Source organism: Sorex fumeus, unplaced genomic scaffold, assembly GCF_029834395.1.
Source record: "Sorex fumeus unplaced genomic scaffold, SorFum_2.1 ptg000238l, whole genome shotgun sequence".
NCBI classification, from domain to species: domain Eukaryota; kingdom Metazoa; phylum Chordata; class Mammalia; order Eulipotyphla; family Soricidae; genus Sorex; species Sorex fumeus.
Genome location: NW_026606295.1, coordinates 731,935 through 737,719, shown reverse-complemented (window position 1 = coordinate 737,719; position 5,785 = coordinate 731,935).

The following is a 5,785-nucleotide window of genomic DNA, read 5'->3' as shown; positions in this document are numbered from 1 at the left end:
ATGTGCTAATATTTTGTTGAGGATCTTCGCACCCATGTTCATCAGGAAAATTGGCCTTTAGTTTTCTTTTTTACTGGTATCTTTGTTTGCTTTAGCTATTAGAGAGACATGTGCCTCATAGAAACTGTTTGGGAGATTTCCTGTTTCTTCCATTTCCAGGAAAAGCTTGAGAAGAACTGGTAACAGGTCCTCTGTAAAAGTTTGGAAGAATTCACTAGTGAATCCATCTGGACCTGGGCTTTTGTTTTTAGGAAGACTTTTTTGTTTTGCTTTGTTCTGTTTTATTTTTATTTATCTATTTATTTTTGCTTTTTGAGTCACACCTGGCGATGCACAGGGGTTACTCCTGGCTCTGCACTCAGGCGTTATTCCTGGCGGTGCTCAGGGGACCATATGGGATTCTGGGAATCGAACCCAGGCTGGCTGCATTCAAGGCAAATGCCCTACCCGTTGTGCTAGCTCTCCAGCCCCGTTTTTTTTTTTAAAGAAGATTTTTGATCACTGTTTCAATTCCCTTGATACTAATAGGTTTCTTGAGGTATTCCAAGTCTCCCTTGTTTAATCCTGGGAGAATATTGGAATCCAGGAATTTATCCATTTCTTCTAGGTTCTCTTGCTTCGTGCCATACAGACTTTCAAAGTCATCTCTGATGATCTTTTGTTTTTGTTGTGTTATCTCCCTTTTCATTTCTGATTCGTTTTATTAGGGTTCTTGCTCTCTTTTTCTTTGTGAGTCTTGCTAGTGGTTTATCAATCTTGTTTATTTTCTCAGAGAACCAGCTCTTGGTTTCATTGATCTTACGGATTGTTTCTTGGGTTTCCATGTCATTGATTTGTGCTCCAAGTTTTGTTATTTCTTTCCTTCTGCCTGGCTTGGCCTCTTTCTGTTGGTCCTTTTCTAAGATCTTGAGTTGTGAAGTCAAGCTATTTATATAAGCCCTTTCTTCCTTCCTGAGAAATACTTGCAGAGCTTTAAGTTTCCCCCTTAAAACGGCTTTAGCTGCATCCCACAGGTTCTGGTAACTCGTGTCTTCAACCTCCTTTGTTTCCAGGTATCTTTTGATTTCTTCCTTCATGTCCTTCTTAACCACTTCATGTCCACTCGTTGTTCAAGACTGAGCTGTTCAATTTCCAGGTGTTTGATCTGCTTTTCCACTTCTGTGCATGATTAACTTCTGTCTTCAGTGCACTATGGTCTGAAAAAGATAGTTGACACAATTTCTATCTTCCTGATTCTGTTGAGGTATGTTCTGTGACCCAGCACAAGGGCTCTTGTGAAAACTGTTCCGTGTTCACTGGGAAAAAATGTGTATTCTCTCTTTTGGGAATGTAAGAGCCTACATAGTCTATGAGCCCTCTCTCTTCTGTTTCTTCCTTCAAAGACAGTGTTTCCTTGGTGAGTTTTATTCTTGTTGATCTATCGAGGGGTGATAAGGTGGTAATGAAGTCTCCAACTACTATTGTGTTGCTAGCAATGTCCTCCTTAAAACCTATTAGTAGGTTTTACATATTTAGTGGGTCCCTCACTAGGTACAAATACATTTGGGAGTGTGATTTCTTTCTGTTGTGCATATCCCTCGATTCATAAAAAAATTGCCAGCATCATTCATTGAAGAGGCTTTCCTTGCTCCACTTCATATCTCATGCTCGCTTATCAAAGATTAGACGATTCTATATGTGAGGATGTGTGTAAGGATATTCAACCCTGATCCAATGATCTGCAGCTCTGCCTTGTTCCAGTAGCATACTGTTCTAACTGCTCAAACATGAATTATTGGGAGGAAAAGTCAAAGAAGTAAGAAACCACACTGGGCAATAACTGTGCCAGGAAAAGACCTGATGGGCGCATTCCTGAGATGGTAGCAAGTGACGTGAAGTGACTCTCACCTGCCAAACGAGGGGCTGTGCTGGACTGATTAACTAGATTTTTGGAAGCTCCTATCCTTAGAAAACAACAAGTTTTTACTTTACTGTTATTACTACCATTACTTAGTACACAAAATCATGGTAGTGGTGAGAAGCAGGCTTCACACCTCTTGGCTCGTTTGGTGGGATTTGAAAACTGCTTTATAGCCCATTCGGTTTATTTTATATTCCAGGACATATATACAGTCTTATCTGCCTGGATAGCAGATAGCCTCGTTCATTTGGTGTGAGGGTATACAATGTGGAACCATTTTTCCCCGCCGGGAGAACACTTCTCCCGTCAAGTCAATATAACTAAGTGGATCGCTCTGTGTCCTGACAACTTCACGGACCAGACCATCCTGGTCAAGGATGATACATTGACCTTAGAATCAACTGACCATACTGTGACTCCTCACCCTGCTTAAAAAAGAGCAGAGAGTTCACTGACCTGTGTGACTTAGACTGAAAAGAACGGATGCATCCAGTTCTAACTATCTCTCTTTACACTCACAGCAAGCCTAAACTAGAGACTATAGTAAACTCCCAATATACTACCCAAGTGTCTTCTTTATGACTGTCTGAAGGAGAAAACTGATGGACACTTTGGGAAGAAAAAGAAATGCCTCCCACAAAACATGGAAAGAGTTGTCAAGCCTCATCTCACCACTGCCGTGGGTTTGTGTACCATCAACAACACGCACTTCAAAAAAACCTGGCTATGGGCTGGAGCGATAGCACAGCGGGTAGGGTGCTTGCCTTCCATGCAGCCGAAACAGGTTGGATTCCCAGCATCCCATATGATCTTCCGAGCGCCATCTGGAGTAATTTCTGAATTCATGAGCCAGTAATAACCTCTCTGCATCGCCAGGTGTGACCTAAAAAGAAAAATAAAACCCGGCTAAATCAGTCCAACACTGTCCATCCTTCGGCAGGTGAGAGGAACTTAACATGCTCCCACGTGCGCTACCACCCCAGCGTCATGCCCATCAGGTCTTCTCCTGGAACCGTTATTGGCCATTGTGCTTTCTTACTTCTTTTATGGATTTCTCCTAAATTAGTCCCATTTGAAGACTGGCTTTTATATCCCATTTGGATTCTTTTAGGGTCAGCAGCATTTCTACAGTCTATAGACTTGTGATTAGACTTGTTTCGTTGGTGTGAGATGATAAACTTGGCAACCTACTCGAAATTATTTTCTCAGCCATCAAGTTTTACCAAGTTGCTCAGAATTTATCTCTAGAACAATCCATCAGAATTAGTTGCTTACAGTCTATCAAAAAATAAAGAAAAATAATAATAAAAAGAGTTTGTCTCTATAATCATCTACTAAATTGAGTGGCTCAGAATTTATTTCTATAATCAACAAATTTAGTTGCTCAGAATTTATCTCTAAATTCATCCATCAAATTTATATGGACTTGTAGACACCTACTTCGACTATTATGTTTCTTGGTCACTTGAAGATTTCCAAGTGTCACATAATATCTGAAATGTAACATAGTTGCTTCTTGGAACTAACTTCCAGTCCGCACTGGTTTCCATGGAATTCACTGACTCTAAATTATTTCTCTTGTGCACCAGAATATGTTGACAGTGTCAAGTTGCTCAAACACATATCTCCAGTCACCTATCAAATGGACCTTTCTATACCTACAAACAATCTGTTTAAACTGTCTGCAGAAGTCAAATGGACTTTTTTCCTAATGACTCCCAATAAGTTACTTTTCATTTCTATTGGACAATTCCTCTTGTCAAACAACATCTACGTGTAAGGCAGTTGATTGCTGCAACAAACTATAGGAAAAACCTTTCTAAGAAAACACTTTAAACAGTTTTTCTCGGCTACCAGAAAATGCTGACCATATCAGCATGCTCAGAACTACTGTCTGGAGTCATCAGCAGTGCACTTTTCTCATTTCACTCTCAAGAAGTTATGGCTTAGTCATCATAAAACTTAGAAATATTCTTTCTCTATTGTCTGAAAACTTGTATTTCTCAATAACTAGGAGAAAAAATGTTTTCTGTAAGATAACAGAATTACCACACAGCAACAAACAAGAAAACCAGCTGGAGGGCACCACAGCTCCCGGAGAATGCTCCAGGCCCAAACAGAACCGATATCAGCTGGAGGTCCCAGATAGGCTAGGTGCTGCCGTCCTGCCTTCTCCAGATGGAATCCCAGTGACCATGAGCTCCTAAAAGTATAGCTCTGGCATACGGGTACCAGGACATTTTTTCCGAACTGAATGGGTCAGCCCCGGCTCCCAGACAACCTCTCATTCTGAAATCATGCCCACAACTCGCCCTCCAGCACCATCTTACACCACACACCAAGAGAGAAGAAATCCCGGTATAGGGACCCACAGCTGCCGGAGAATTCTCCAGGCCAAAAACAGAGCCGATATCACCAGGAGGTCCCAGATGGGGTAGGTGCTGCCGTTCCACCTTATCCAGATGGCATCACGGTGACCATGAGTTCCAAAATGCATGGCTCTGGCATGAGGGTACCAGGACTTTTGTTCCGAACTGCAAAGGGGCAGGCACGGCTCCCAGGCAACCTCTGTTTCTAAAAGTCACGCCCACAACTTGCCCCAGCGCCATCATAGAACTCACATCAACAAAGAAGAAAACCGGCTGGAAGGCTCAACAGCTCCCGGGGAATGCTCCAGGCCCAAACAGAACCGATATCACCGGGAGGCCCCAGATGAGGTAGTTATTGCCATCCGGCCTTCTCCAAATGGAATCCCAGTGACCATGAACTCCTAAAAGCATGGCTGTGGCATGCTGATACAAGGAGGTTTTTTCCACACTCCAAAGGGGCCGCCCCGGCTCCCAAGCAACCTCTGATTTTGGAACTCATGTCAACGATGCGACCGCCAGCGCTATTTACAGCACACAGCAACAAAGAAGAAAACCGGCTGGAGAGTTCCACAGCTCCCTGAGTATGCTCCAGGCCCCAAACAGAGCCGATATCACCGGTAGGTCCCAGATGGACTAGATGCTCCCATCCCACCTTCTCCAGAGAGTATCCAGTGACCATGACTTCGTACAAGCATGGGTCTGGCATGCGGCTCCCAAGATTTTTCTTCAGAACTGCAATGGGGCCGACCTGGCTCTGAGGCAACCTCTGATCCCTGAGTCAAACCCAAAAGTCGCCCCCCAGCACCATCTTACAACACACAGCAACAAACTAGAAAACCGGCTGGAGGGCCCCACAGCTGCAGGAGAATGCTCCAAGCCCCAAACAGAGCCGATGTCACCGGGAGGTCCCAGATGGGCTAGATGCTCCCGTTCCACCTTCTCCAGAGGGTATCCAGTGACCATAAGCTCGTACAAACATGGATATGGCATGCGGGTACCAGGACTTTTTTTTCCAAAATACGAAGGGGCCACCACAGCTCCCAGGCAACCTATGATTTTGGAACTCACGCCAACAACTCGCACTGAGCACCATGTTATACCACACAGCAACAAAGAAGAAAACCGGGTGGAGGAGCCCACATCTCCCGGAGAATCCTCCGGGCCTCAAACAGATTTGATAATACCAGGAGCTCCCAGATGGGGTTGATGCTGCCTTCCCGCCTTCTCCAGAGGGATTTCCGGTGACCATGAACTCATACAAGCATGGCTCTGGCATTCGGTACCAGGAAATTTTTTCCAAACTCAATGGGTTCGCCCCGATTCCTAGAAAACCTTTGATCTCGAAAGTCAGTACCACGAGGCGCCCCCCAGCGCCATCTTACACCACACAGCAATGAAGAAGCAACTGGCTGGAGGGACCCACACCTTCCAGACAATGCTCCGGGCCTCAAACATTCAATATCACCTATTCAATATCACCTGGAGGTCCCAGATGGTGTAGGTGCCGCCTTCTCCA